The sequence below is a fragment of the Dermacentor variabilis genome, chromosome 5, assembly GCF_050947875.1.
Source record: "Dermacentor variabilis isolate Ectoservices chromosome 5, ASM5094787v1, whole genome shotgun sequence".
Classification (NCBI taxonomy): Eukaryota; Metazoa; Arthropoda; class Arachnida; order Ixodida; family Ixodidae; genus Dermacentor; species Dermacentor variabilis.
In genome coordinates, this window is record NC_134572.1 from 177,681,917 (window position 1) to 177,697,255 (window position 15,339).

A 15,339-nucleotide genomic window follows, 5' to 3' on the forward strand; every position below is an offset into this window, starting at 1 on the left:
GTTATCTGGTTTCCACATACTAAACAACTAATTAAAAAACTAGAAGGTGTACAAAGGAAAGCTCTACGGTACATATACAATAAACATAAATTAACAGACTCGCCCACCGAACTACTTAACAAAGCCGGAATCCTAACAGTACAAAACCGAGCTGTACTAGCCCGTTCTAAACTTATGTACCAGCTGTTACACAACAAACTTAAGATTGATACCTCTAGATACATCTCCAGAAATGAAACACGGCCAACGCGGCATAAGAACACACAAACACTCAATGAGCATTCTTTTCATACCGATTGCTTTAAGAATTCATTCTTTCCTTTAGCGATAAGAGAATGGAATCAACTGAGTGAATCCATTAGTAACAGCTCCTCATTAGATACATTTGCTAATTCAGTGGAAGAACACCTTCTTGCCTTACAGCTCTGACTTACATAGTCAGGTTTGTTACCGATCTTCATAGCCTAACACTTTAATCTATGAGTGTTCCTTTTGTATGATGCATCATACGCATGACTGCATACTGTTTGTCATGTTCATTAGGTATTGTATATCACAGGTGATTTCAGGTGTTTCTTTTTCTTTTTTCGTGTTTGGTTTCTTGTTTCCTCAGATTCTTCCTTGTTATAGTATATTGTACCCAAATATTGCATTTGTGATGAACTGCTTCATTCTTTTGTTTAGTGAAACTAAAACCTTTGCAATAACACACTTATGATTATATAATCTATATATACACTTGTTCGCAAATACTACCATATGTACTTGCCCTTCCTGTTATAATCCCATGAGGGATTGACAGTATGTGAAATAAATAAATAAAACTAGTAGTAGACGTTATACAGCAGGAGATAAGACAGACACGACAAAAATATTATTGCATTTGAAAGAGGAAACCACGTAAGTGGTGGAACAAGAAAATAAAGGAAGCTATAGAAAAACGTAGGCAGGCATCTAGGGATCATCGAGAAGCCAAAAGGTTGCGTTTACACGAAGAGGCACTCCGCAGACGGAACGAATACTGAGCAAAGAAAATTGTGGCGAGTGAGCTCGTGCAAGAGAAAATGAAATGCACAAGGCCAAATTAGGTGCATAACATTTCCAAAAGAGACAAAGGCGCACCAAGAAGGTTCTGTAACCATGTAAGAGCACTTCTGAGCTCCATCTAAACATTTTCAGACGGCTATACGAGATGAACACGGTAAGGTCTTCGAAGGAGACGATGTGGTGTGGTGCATCACAGGCGCTATTAAGGATAACATCGGCACAAAATAAAGTATAATTCACCTCAAACAGATCCATCAACGACAGAGAAGCATGAGCTATAAAAATATCGCATAAGAAACATTTCCTGCAAAAAAAGAGAATAACATATTTTAATAGCACCGCCGCCTGGCCTGTTCAAATCTCCATGCAGATAATCAAAAACATGGGTCCAAAGAACAAGGCACTGCTGACTAATGCCATTGAGCAAGTGGCTACAACGAAGCAAGTCCCGGTTGAATGGCGTGGGAGCCAGATCAATCTCATGTACAAAGGCAAAGTTGATAAGGATAAGACATACTGGTGCAAGCTAGTTACAGTGACGTCGGTGATATATAGAACGGCATTGGAGCCATAAAATTAGAAATGTCGAAGTGGGCGGGAAGAAAATGACGTACTGGGAGAAATACCGAATGGGTTCAGACTAGGTGGACTCATAAAGGATAATGTTTGTACTAACAGAGTGTGTAGAGGTTTAAGTAGCTCAAATACACCTTTATGGATATCATCTCTAGATATTAAGGGGTCCTGCGACCATTTAGAATGGGAATTATGGGATATTCTCTATTACGAAGCAATGGATGACGATTTGGAGCAGTTGCTCAAGGGATATATACGCAGTAACCATCTTTGAGATTTATATAATTTTCTAAACTTTCCTCCAGCGGATAGCTTAAATCTAGTCCTTGAGCTCGTATATTCAATGGTGAGGACATTACTTGCAGGAGAAATCGAAACAAATAATCAATACTTTAGCGAAAATTCAATAATAGCCTCTTAATTATTTTGTTTGAGGGACATATTGCAATTCACGCATTGTAGCAGTTGAGCTTGCAAGGCGTACTCGGGTTACGAGACATGCACCATCAACGTAGCAATAAAAGTTAAGTATTGTTCCACTTTCACAAAGTAACTGCCACGCCCATGTATTTGTGAGACCCTTCGGCAGTGAATATCTCGAAATAAGTGTAATTCTTAATATAATTAGTGGCTACGCCTTTCAAACTTACCATCAATATACAATTCCTAAATTGCGATATGTGCCGTAAAGTAAATAATTTTAAAAGTTAATGAACTTTAGTTCATCAGTTGAATGTGTTTGAATTTCTTATGCATGTAATGTGCGCCCCTTAGAATAGACAAGCTCAAGGACTAGAATTAAGCAATCTGCCACAGGCTATTCTTAGAGTTCTGTAAAACTTAAGAATGATCCGCCGGTAAAGAAACAACCAATTATGAAAGGCATGAGAAAGCTGAAAATATGATTGTCACGGCTTGTCACCCATTCGCCGCCGGCGCGAAGTCGTCGACGGAGTATACAAGCCGGTTGGTCGTTCTGTACTCAAGCGAACACAACGAAGAAGTCAGAGTCGGCAGGAAGACGGAAAAAAATATTTATTGACTAACGACGACACACAATTTAAACGGAACACAAAAAACACAATAACACGGACAAACATGCACTTAATCTAGATCAATGATGAAGACAAAAATACAACGAACAGTTAACAGGAAATATAGAAATTACCACTACACAAAACAAACTTAACGGTGGTCATCTAAAGAAAGTTCAAAAGAAAACAAATGATGGAATACGCATGGCTGGGCAGCAGCAGCAACTCCAGAAAGCGTGGAGTTGACGGCAGAGCTTTCTCGAAGAACGCTGGCAAGTCGATTTCGTTGTGGTGGATGTGATTGCGTGGCTGTTTTTCCCGGTAGTCTAGGTATGACGTCTTCCCTCGAGCAGGTTGAGCTAACTTGAGGGGAACTACCGTGAGCTTCGTTGCAGACGTTGGTTTGTCGATCGTCTCTTACGTCAACTAGTAACTCGCAGTTCAGGCGCGGCTTGGTGGCCCAGGCGATACTGGACAGCAATAGCTCCTTGCTTCTCAACAGATTGCAGGCTCTGCTTCTAGACTGCTTAGCTTGGCCTAAAACCTGCGTTTAAATCGCTGCTCTTTTCCCTATTTCCCGGTCTTGGGGAACGGCAGATATTGGTAACGATCTAATCAAGTTCACCAAATTGGATCCCGGCTCCTCCCAAGGTCTTGGCCGCGCCCCTTTTTAATTCGGGATGAAGGAACGGGCGATTTCCCCCAACATTTAGAGGTCGCGCGCTCGTATTGTACCACACACGCACACTCTTGAGTCCGTGACGGGCCTCTATTGTTCGTTCACAAACACAGGAGAAACGATGGCCGCCGGTCATACGGCGCTGTCGGCACACATACACTGTCAGCAATTGGTTGAGACAGGATTACACAGAGACACCACATATTTCGGAGTATTCGCACCCCTGCCCTCTTAGCAAGCTTCTCAATTCACGCGCGGGGCAGATAATACACAGTGGTTTCTACAAAAAGCAGTCGGGGCGTCACGGTCGTGCCGACGACAAAAACACATCATCATCATCAGCCTGGGTACGCCCACTGCAGGTCAAAGGCCTCTCCCATATTTCTCCAACTACCCCGGTCATGTACTAATTGTGGCCATGTTGTCCCTGCAAACTTCTTAATCTCATCCGCCCACCTAACTTTCTGCCGCCCCCTGCTACGCTTCCCTTCTCTTGAAATCCCATCCGTAAACCTTAATGACCATCGGTTATCTCCCCTCCTCATTACATGTCCAGCCCATGCCCATTTCTTTTTCTTGATTACAACTAAGATGTCATTAACTCGCGTTTGTTCCCTTACCCAATCTTCTTTTCTTATCCTTTAATCTTACACCTATCATTCTTCTTTCCATAGCTCGTTGCGTCGTCCTCAATTTAAGTAGAACCCTTTTCGTAAGCCTCCAGGTTTCTGCGCCGTACGCAAGTACTGGTAAGACACAGCTGTTATACACTTTTCTCTTGAGGGATAATGGCAACCTGCTGTTCATGATCTGAGAATGCCTGCCAAACGCACCCCAGCCCATTCTTATTTCTCTACTTCTCTCGACCGCTTGCCCGAGTGGCCGGCAATAGGCGTCTTGCTCGTTGGTCCCTAGTTCCACGACGTTTGACACCCGTTGATAGGTGCTTCGCCAAATCGAATAATGCCGCACCGTGAGAATGGTGAAGTGGTAGAAATTCAGCAAGCAGTGAAGCAAGGATGTCCTCTGTCTCCATTCTTGTTGACGTTTTTTGTGAGGGGCTTAGAAAGATGACTGGAAAACATTGAATTATGGTTTGATTGATCATAAATGGGGAATAGAAAAATGGTGCGACATAATGTCCCCTCATTGATGCGTGCGGAAGACATAGGGATACTAACGGACAATGCAAGATATTTACAGACATTTGCGAATATGTATGGCAACGCAGCGCCAAATCTAGGCCCTATGTTTAGCCCGGAATAATCGGGAATTATGATCGTTAATTAATAGTAGAGGGATTACGTTGTGTCAATTCAACAGCAAGTCATACATATAGTCAAGCAATTTAAGCACTTCGGCATACACATAAAGAAATTACCTAACCACCGGCCAAGTTAATCCGTAAATGAAGGGGAAGTCGAATGCAGCAATTATAGAACATAGAGCATGCTGTGTCAACAATAAATATGAGTTGGTGCGTGCAATCTGAAGAGGAGTTACGGTGCCAGCGCTAATTTTGGCAAATGCCATTTTATGCTTAAATTCGGATATGAGGTCTGTGCTGCAAGTTACCCAAAGACTGGCAGGCTGGCTTGCTTTGCGAGCCCACGCCGAAACCACAAATGAGGCAGTGCAGAGTGACATCGGTTGGGCCTCGTTTTGAAGTCGAAGAAGCGCATAAAAAAATTAGGTTTGAGGACAATCAGGAACATGGTTTAAAAATGTCGCAGTTTCTCCCGAAAGGTTAACCATCTACTGCCATAGCACATTGGTAGACGGCTATACGAAGTAAGGATAGCAGATTTACCGGTCCTATAGGCTCGCAAACGCTCGCTTACGAACTTAAAAATGTCACGCGCGCACAGGCAAACATAAACACATTTCACTCTATTGGCCCCGACACTCGCTGTCAGAAATGCTGGTGAGACGAAGAGCGGAAGTAGCAGCGAAAGAATTGACCATCTTGCTGCCTCTCGCTTTAATCTCAACTAACCGGCCCCAAGAACATGGCACCCACAAAGCTATGAGCCCCCGGCCAACCTAGACTCGATCGCAGATCGTTTTAAAGGGCCAACGCGGCCGTGCGTGACCACGCCATACGCAGCAGCAGCCGGAGTAGAACGCCCTTCCCTACCCACTGTGCCTTGCGCGCGATAGAACAAGGCGCGTTTCCTCCCCTCGTTCCTTCCTTGCGCGCACGTCGGCAGACCCCCATTCAGCCGCCATCGTCGGCAGACCCTCGCACGCTCTCACTCGCGCATACAGCATACGGCGATCGGCCACGATATCATTGCTCTTGGACTTTATGCGAAACATCATGGCGAAGCCAACGGTGACGACGCCGACAGCCACAGCAGACATGCACCTGATATGTCCATATAATTCTTATTGCAAAAATAATTGGGTGGCTAAAGTGCACAAATGGGTGAGTGAAATTTGTGGACACAGAATGGAGGGAGAGGTTGAAAGTTGGAGACCAAGTATAGGTTAATTGAAAGTGTAAATAGAGAACCAGGAGTTGTTAGAAAGAAAGTGAGAGAAACAGACAGCGAATTGGATGCAATGAATGGAAACAAAAAAGTACTTTGTAGATTTAAAATAACGAGAAGAAAGAAATTACAAGGGAAAATTTGTTCGATAACACAAAGGGCCGTGCCTTGCTATTTTAAGTTGGAGCTGCTTGCCTAAGGCCGAAAAGATACTGCAGCAAATTTTCCCAACATGATAAAACATGAGTAGTGTTTCGTTCGTTCTTCTGTCCTCGCTTCTCCGTTGAAACGTGAAGTTTCTCGGACGATGACCGGCAGTTGTTGATCAAATTGAGGCAGGAAGCAATGGAGATCATATTTACAAGAAATATTTATAGGTAAACGTTTCTATATACATGGCAGGTAATACAAATGCATTACAAACTTGAACAATTGAGAAACAAAGTTTCACTCTTCGTCTTCCTCAATGACTGTTAAAGCCCAGACTCGCTTTAACGTACATAGTACGGAGCCTCACTGATCTATCAGGAATTCTAATTTCAGCCGAGTCTAACATACATGGTACGGAGCCTCACTGATCTATCAGCAACCCTGATTTCAGCCAAGTCTGAGGGAAAGCATGTCGTCCCGATTCTTACAGCCCAAATAGACAAAGAAAAAGGGCGGTAGGGCCATTGGCCCGTTCCACAGATTCAGTTGCCAATGAGAGTCAAAAGTTTGTTAAGACACAACCCAAAGGGATGGGCTTAATCTTAAAAGTAAACATAGTGGAAAACAAAGCTCTTTTTCTTCTTCCCTAAAACTCCGTTGCCCTCTCATTTCTACGTAGTCAGTGACGGCCTCAGCAAAACACACCAGGCCGTACAATTTATTGCTAGGCCGTCTCAAACCCCGATGGCGTCTCTAGGCCGCAAATGTATTGGAAGCCGGGGCATTGGCACCGCGTACTGCAGCTGCAATCAAGGTTTGTCCGCGTGCGAGATTTATGACCGTCCATGGCATCCGAACTTGTCGATTACAAAACAAGGTTCTCCGAGTGGGTGTTTACAAGACGACGCCATCCGTATGTGCTCCTCTCAGGCGCACTGCATCGCGACAGAGCACACTGTAAGCTATCATTCGGCATCACGCGGGCTCTTCTCCGCACCCAGCATCAAAGGCCGCCGGTTGTCTCCCGGACGCTTAGGAGAATAGACCCCCACTTCGTACATGCAGCACGTGGTCAATGTTGCAAGGCCCTTCTTAACCTCGGCGGTGCCTCCAATTAGCCAGGGATTCGGGAGCCGGCACCACAACACCATGTACAGCAGTCTCATTCAAGGCTTGTCTTTGTGGACCTATATGGCCGTCGGCGCAACGCCAACTCCGTGCGCACAATACCACCTTCCCCGAATCCGCACCCCCCCCCCCTCCACTCGCGCATGCCGTGACTCGTCACCCGACACCGCGCGGTCCTTCTGCCCCCTCATAAAACAAAAACTGTTGCCACGCGGACATGGAAGGAAGTGAGCCCCTTCTCTATGCAGAAAGCACGAGGGCGATTCGCGACACTTAAGTGCAAAAATTGACCAAAGCGGCTGATATGGACCACTGAGGTCATGAGACTGAGACCACTGAACACACCCTAATTGAATGCGAAAGCATTTAGCCAGCGACACCCGTAGGTAATGTGCTTGGATTTAATGTGCTTGACTCCAGAAGTGCTTGAATCTAAAGTTCACGGAAGCATCAACCGGTCAGCAGTGAAGCAAGAGATGTTTAGAGTATTGTTGAAACGACGAGCAGGAAAGACATTGATATGACCTGATCTGTTACAGGCATACGTAGCGGTAAAAGGTAGATGGGGAAGCTTGAAGACAAAAGAGATCAGACATGTCTACAAAAGTGGTAGAATGAAAAGCATGTATAGCATACCTGAGTAACTCCTACAGACTAAGCGACTATTTGCCACCACATCGTTTCAAAGTGGATGCCAATAAATAATCCTAAATCATCATCTGTACGGAAGACGCTTGTTTCGTCCTACAACGACCGCTTTTTATGCCGTTTGCGAGTGTGGAATTTGCAGTTTCGTTTATTTTATTGGAGGTTCTGAGAGGCCCCGAGGATGAACCATGTGTGAGGGGTGTTAAGAAAGGGTAAACATATTGAAAAGGAGGGGACGTCAACTCGCAACATAAAATTTAGAAGCATGAAATAAACTGTTATGCAATAGCTGGCGGTGGAAGTCACAGCTGTTGCTTATAAAAAGTTAGGCTGCAGAAAATCAACTATAGAAATGCACAAGCAATTGTACACGAAAATAAAATTGAACTACGAGAACGATATTACCTAGTACGAAATTTGAGCGAAACTCTGTAGACGTTTCACTTTGCGACATACTGAGGCATCGCACCCATCGCAGGACCCACTGGCAGATCCGCAACGTGCTTATGCACCATGCAGCCACACGTACAGTTGCCACTTCCAGAAAACTGCAGCTTATGCAACCGTAATCTTCACCGGGAAACGCTTGAGGCGAACGCTATATGCGAAGGCCAGATTTCTGGTTCTTTCTTTCTTTGCCCCACAAGGCCGCCGCTGCTGAGCGATGGATTGTCAAAGTAGATAAAGACTTTTGAAAAATTACAGCCACATATTGATTACTCCAAGCACAATACCAAACTAGAAAAGCGTTGTATTTGCCGTGAGGGCCACATTATTTTTCAGTTTCTAAGCACAAAATTAAGTTCTAAACACCTTCGAGAGACACGGTAATATCGCCAATTGAATAATGTGAGTCATGGATGAAAGTAGGTAAGTCGAAGTTATCAGTTGTGAATACCGATTGAATATATTCGTTCAATGCGGTAGCGATAAGTAATGGTTCATTGGAAGGGACAGTATATATAACAAATGTATTTGTGGTGGCTGAGCTAAGTAAGATTGAAGCCCAAAATTTTCTAGGGTTACTTTCCATTAGACCTTGTAATGTAACTCTGAAGTAGAAGTCCTTTGATGAATTAATTTTGAGGCGAAGTTCTGCCTTGGCTACGTTAAACTCGGCTATTTTAAAGGGATCACCCTTATATTTTGAATGCCTTAACCTAGTAACGCGACGCTACTGGTGAAGTATCTGACGCGAAATTCAGAGAAGATTAGGATTTTTCTTTTTGTTTTTATAGGGAGGTAGCGTTGGATGCAGCTTGCCACATCTTTTCAAAAGAAGCCACCAAGAAGTTGTCATCATTGGATTCGCTGAGACGTTTGAAATCATCAAAAGAGTCGCATATAAGATCGATAATAGATGCATCGTCGGCGTGTGAAAAATCAGGGAAAGCAGAATAAACAAAACTATTGTTACGAACCTGAACGGAAAAAGATAAGAGAACGGCCCTGTGGTTTGAAATATCATCTATAACTTCACATTCGAAACCATCATCTAAAAGGCAGGGACTAACAAAAACTGAGTCTAAAACTTCAGCGCCTCTTGTGTTCGATTCAATAATTTGCTTTAAAGCAAAATATAATGAAAAGTCTAACAGCGCTTTGCTTATTTCCACATCATAGCCGGTGAGTGATAAAGATGGCCATAAAATACCAGGGGCGTTAAAATCACCAAGACAGATAAATCTTGAAGAAGACAAGATATGCTCGTGCATGAATGTCATTAAGGCGAGCAGCTGAGTTAGGTTCTATGACGGCGGGCAGTAGATAACACCAAGTACTATAGAGATGCTTCCGAAAAAGACGCCAAACTGATTCGGTATCAGGTGGGCAGGCGACTATTGAAAATGTAAGGTCAGATGGCAAGAATAATGCAACGCCACCTCCTCTTCCATGACGCCAATCAGTTCTAACAGCTGTAAAGCCTGGAGGTCTTCTTTCACAGTCGTAAATGTCATCTGCAATCATGATTCTGTTACACCAGCAATATGTTGTGGATGGGAGGATATCAGCGAAAGAAAATTTGGAAACTTGTTACCTAACCTTCTAGCATTAACATTTAAGACGCGTGGGGGTTTTTGTGGTTGGTTATATAGGCGTCAGGGGGTAATAGTGAAGACGTTGGAAAGAGCTTTTGTTGGGCGAGAAAGGACCTTAGTGAGGGTGTTAATATCACTGTCCCTATCGTACCTAACTTTATTAATAAATGCGTGGTCAAAGCTTAAGTGAACGATGGAGCCATTATCCCGAAAGAGGTTAGATGCTTCCCATATCTTTTTTTTCTTCTAATTAGTCGTACACGCATTGAAAATCCTCAGAAATACGGAAGTCACCCGCCCTGGCTACTCAGTGGCTATGGTGTTGGGCTGCCGAGCACCAGGTCGCGGGATCGAATCCCGGCCACAGCGACCGCATGCCGATGGGGGCGAAATGCGAAAACACCCGTGTACTTGGATTTAGGTGCACGTTGAAGAACCGCAGGTGGTCGAAATTTCCGGAGACCTCCACTACGGCATGCCTCATAATCAGACAATAGGTTTGGCACGTAAAACCCTATAATTTAAATACGGAAGTCAGAACCTTTGTGTTTGTGACCGTCGTTAAGGACGTTTATCTTTTCGCGATAGCCGAGCAGTTTCATAATAATGGACCGTGGGCGATCGGCAGGCCTTCGGCCAATCCTGTGGCACCTTTCAATACTCTGGCAATTCATTTGAAGTTTTTTTTTTTTTTTGAACCACGCGGAAATTTTAGACAGCAGAAGATTATGGGTTTCATCAGGTGTCGCAGCGAAGCCATGCAGCAGCAAGTTAATTGTTGCGGCGAGATCGATTTTGTAAGTGATAATTACGCATGGCAAATTGGTTGACTTTCATTCGTAGCTGGTGAAGTTCGCTATTCATGTTACCACTGCTTGCGGTAGAACAGAAGATATCTAGTGCCGCTACGGGTGATATTTTCCTTAAGAGCTCATTTCATACTTCATTTCTCATGTTTGCCTAACGTAATTTTAATACGGGATATTTTATTTAAGCCCATTTTGTTCTCGGTCATATCGCTGCCGTAGTTTTGACATTTCAACCGATACCGCTATCCTACGGACGTTGTAGGGGGGAGCCGTGCGACGACTTCTACGAATACGTGTGCGGCTCCTGGAACGGGTCTCGAGACGCAATCACCGACGCAGTGCACAAGGCTTCACGGGCGGTGCTCAGCGAGCTCGTGCTCGTGCATCAGGGCAGAGAGGCCAGAGCAGCGCACGGCGACAGCCGGCAGACCTCGGCGGCCGCGATTACCCATGACGCGCCTCAGTCAGCGTCAGCACTTAAGCTGCGCGCCTTCTACAGCTCCTGCCTCGCAGAGAACAGACCTTCGAGCGTGGCCACCCGGGTGAACTTTACGACACGCTATTTCAACGCTTCGTGGGACGTCCTGTTCGCGGTCGCGGAGAACCAGCAGTCCATGCTGGAGTTTATGGTTATGATGGCACTCCGGTGAGTGGACAAGCTTCCATCCCGTAAAAGGAGCGAAACCGCTTAAAGCTGAAATAAAAATGCCAAATATTACAAAAGTGATACAGTTGGAAATGAGTCGGTTGATTCTCGACAAATTTCTAGTCATAATCCCTCTGGAAAACAATCTACTTCAGTAAGCTCTGGTATTTAGTGACATTTATGTGATGACGCATATGTTATGAGGAACAACCTCATAATCAACTTTAGCCTATATTTTTTTACTGCAGGACGAAGCCGCTCCTTGCGATCATCCATTACCCCTATCTTGACGAAGCAGATTCCAAGTTAAGCCTGAAAATTACGCAATTCCATGAAACCACTTAAGTTCTGGTATCTTATATTTTGCTTCCCATCCATTGGCATCTATTTCGCAACTATAATAGATGGCAAGTTATCTGCTTTAGGCATAACATGGCCTGTCAAGCTTAATTTTTTTTTAATGTCAGCTTTAATATCAGCTTACGGTAGATCATCCACTTCAAATCGTCGCCAAATGACCTTGCTGCTGAAACCTCGCTCCCTAACCCACATCGCTGTCTCCCTGTCTTTCAAGATTACGCGTAACATCTTGCCTTCTGCCGCATATTGCGCGGTCTTTACCTTTTCAATCTTCTTCGTTAACCTCCAAGTTCCTGCTGCACATGTTTGTGCCCACAGAATACAATAATTATACTTTTTTCCTGGATGGAAATAAGCTGCCAGTCATGATTCGGTAATGCCTGCCGTATGTGCCCAGACACATTCTTCTTCCTAATATTTGAACCACATGACCAGGCTTCCTTGTTATTAATTGATCTGGGTAAACGCACTCTGCAGAGATATGCTTACTGTCATTCATGCATTATTGTTTTCTTGTCAAGCTCAAGAATATTAGAGTCATAGTTCAGCAGGATTATGGGCCAGCGAGCGAGCGGAGACGGCAGCGGAGCGCCACACGAAACGAAGAGCTTTCGCTCGACGATCTCTCGCCCGGTGGAGCGGAATGAGCGGAGCGCTTTGCTGCGCCACCTGTCGAACAAAGTTGGAGTTACTGTCAAAAGATCAGTACGGTCGGTTCAGGTTCTCAATCGCGGTCATCCACTTCAAGTTGTCGCGAAATGACCTTGTTGCTGAAACCTCTCGCTGGATCGAGGTCCTCTTCAGTGGAGAAACACCTGCGAGGAATTTTTCGCCTTCAGGCCAACCAGGCTCGCGTTTAAAGACGCTGACGACGACATATCGCTGTTCATGAGGATGGTCGCCACGTTTTTTTAGAAAAAAATGCTGGTACGCAACGTTGGGAAGAGGATACCATCGTGCGAGCAGCCCACTCCATAAACACGCTGGCTCCCCAGCGTACTGCAGACGCGCAATGGCGTGTCCGCTTAACCGGTGGGGCCTACAGGCCCGTAAATCCGCTGAGTGGCCGCCAATACCCGTCTTGCTCGTCGGCTCCTACTCCCATGACCTATTGGCGCACGTTCATCGGCGCTTCGCCGACTCCAACAATGCCGCCATGTGACAACTGCAGCCAACATTCAAAACAATGTAAAATATTATTCACGTTCACGAGTGGCACTTTGGAGCGAGAAAGAAAACACCGTTTCATGTAGGCAGAAGCCCATACACCACAATATACAATATATTATAGAAAAAAAGATTAATCAACCAGAACACTACCCGTCTAGGTATACGACAGAAAAATCCCCAGCTTAACTGCAGAATGACCCTATAACTAATTGGCTCCCACATCCTCGCTCCCTTACTCCTGAAGTAGTAAGCTCCATCGAAGTATCCGACCATTCAGTTGTTTCGCCTGTCGGATGTAGCCGAGGGCTTGGTGGTAGGTTTGGACGACCGGCTCTGAAGACAGCAAGCCAGATTAATACCTTGTCTCCAGGGTGAAAATGTCGCTCTTTTGCCCGGCGTTTGTAATTTACGTGTATCCTGCCCTTGCCTTTTCCAACTCCTCGTGTGCATACGGCAAGTTTCTCCAGTCGGTTCCGAAGATCGAAGACAAGTATATAGGTCGTCTTCGCTTCATCGCTGAAGTCGGCATTCATCTACAGTTCCTTCAGGAACGCCAAAGGCCCTCCTCACATGTCGGCCGTGTAAGACTTCAAAAGGTGCAAAGCCCATACTGGCCTGGGGAGCTTCCCTGTAGGAGAAAAGGAGAGGCGCCAGATGGCGTTCCCAATCTCTAGGTTTTCCTGCGAAGATTCGTTTCAACATCAACTTCAAAGTTTCGTTGGACCTTTCTACCACACTATTGACCATGGGGTGGTATGGGGTGGCAGGAAGAAGCCGGACGCAATGAAGCCGAGCCACTTTCCTCTTCGGGTCTAGCGTGAAATTTGTCCCCCGATCATTCAGCAACTCGTTGGGAACGCAAAATTTGGAGAACATCTCGACAAAGGTTTCGGCCACGCGTCCCGTCTCTGTGCTGGGTAGCACGACGGCGTCTGAATAGCTGGCTGCATGGCCGATAATGATCAGAATGTACCTGTTCCCATGTTTTGTGGATGGTTGTACAGATAGGACTCGCTACGTTGATAGCCACCCATTTAAATGGGGCTTCAATCACGGACGCCCTTCCAAGTGAAACGCGTGGCACTCTGCCCTTCGGAACCATGCGGTCGAAAATATCGCAAGTCCAGCTAAGTGGCTGTCACGGTGCGGCATTGTTTTAGTCGTCGAAGTACCCATCAATGGGCGCCAAAAGGTCGTGAGAGTAGGAACCGGCGAGCAAGACGGGTATTGCAGGCCACTTGCCGGAAATGTCGAAAGCTGGTATAGAGATTTTTTTTTTTTTTTTTGCTCTCGACGTATGTAGCATTGGCATACATGTCTATTTTTGTGCATGATAGTTGGGACACCCTGTAGAGATGGAGGTCGTTTCTTGAAATGCATAATACAAAATAAAGGCAATGAAAACTCTACAGCGTGCTAGATTTGATAAAAAGCCTGACTAGCGCATGCAGGCCCCGTTTCAAAGGTCACACACACAGGAATCACGCCCTATATAACTGCCTTCAAAACTATCAGTAAATAATATGGGTAAGGTAGCTGCACAAATGCTGCTTGCGCAGGCGTTTATGAGCTTAGGTGGACCAAAATATTGAAACAAGAGTCAGCAATTACATTAGTAGCGAAAATGCGGTAATTGCCTCTCGAAATTTTAGAATTACAGGATATGTTTAGATTGGGAACTTAATAGGCAATCATATTCACAGCCAACGTCATTGCTATTTGCTTTCTGCACTTCTAACATGTTTGTGTTCGGTAGTAACCATCACCAAATTTAACCTTTAGTAATTTCAAACCCTAAGTGTTCCTTCCAAGCGGATATGGCTTGTGAATTCAACGGCTACAAAATTGGAATATCTGCCGTAAACTTATTTCAAAAGAGCATAATTATGAAATTTGTTTTAAATAGACAAATATTCATTTTCATTTCTCGTGCAGGTATGCTATGCTTTCGGATAAGATATATCAAAAATGGAGTTGTGCTCTATGCTGCAGGCTATTAGTTTAAAACTGCAAATTCTACAAAAGGAAGCCAGCTAATATATATTTACACGCGTGCCACATCTATACACTTAGAGGTCATTGCTGAGTGCTTCTGCACTGACAATAATTTATGTAATTTTCAGGATAATGAACATGATTTGTTGCGTACAAGTTTAGTCCATCCTAGGAGTCAGAAATCGTTTTCCATTTGAATGAACTCGCCTTATTACGCAGTCCAAAGAGAGACGCCAAGCGTGAGAATATTTGTGGTTCTGGCCGACGGGGTGGGTCAGGAAAATTTATTCCGGTTCCTTCTTAAGCTCTGGCTTTAAGCCGCTTTGCACGTGCCCCGGTATACGAGGTCGCGCGCCCTCATTAGCATCTCGATCTCCTTCGTTCCTTCAATGGCGGCGCATACGCACCGTGCCGGTTTGCGAAATGTGGCGGAATTGGGTTCAAAGTTCTTGATTAATATTTCAAAGCGTAGACTTTTAATGACTATTATATTCCAGACTCCAGCCTCTAGTACCGGCATTCTTTTTATGAAAGGCGTATGCATATACACAAATCTTTGTGTTATC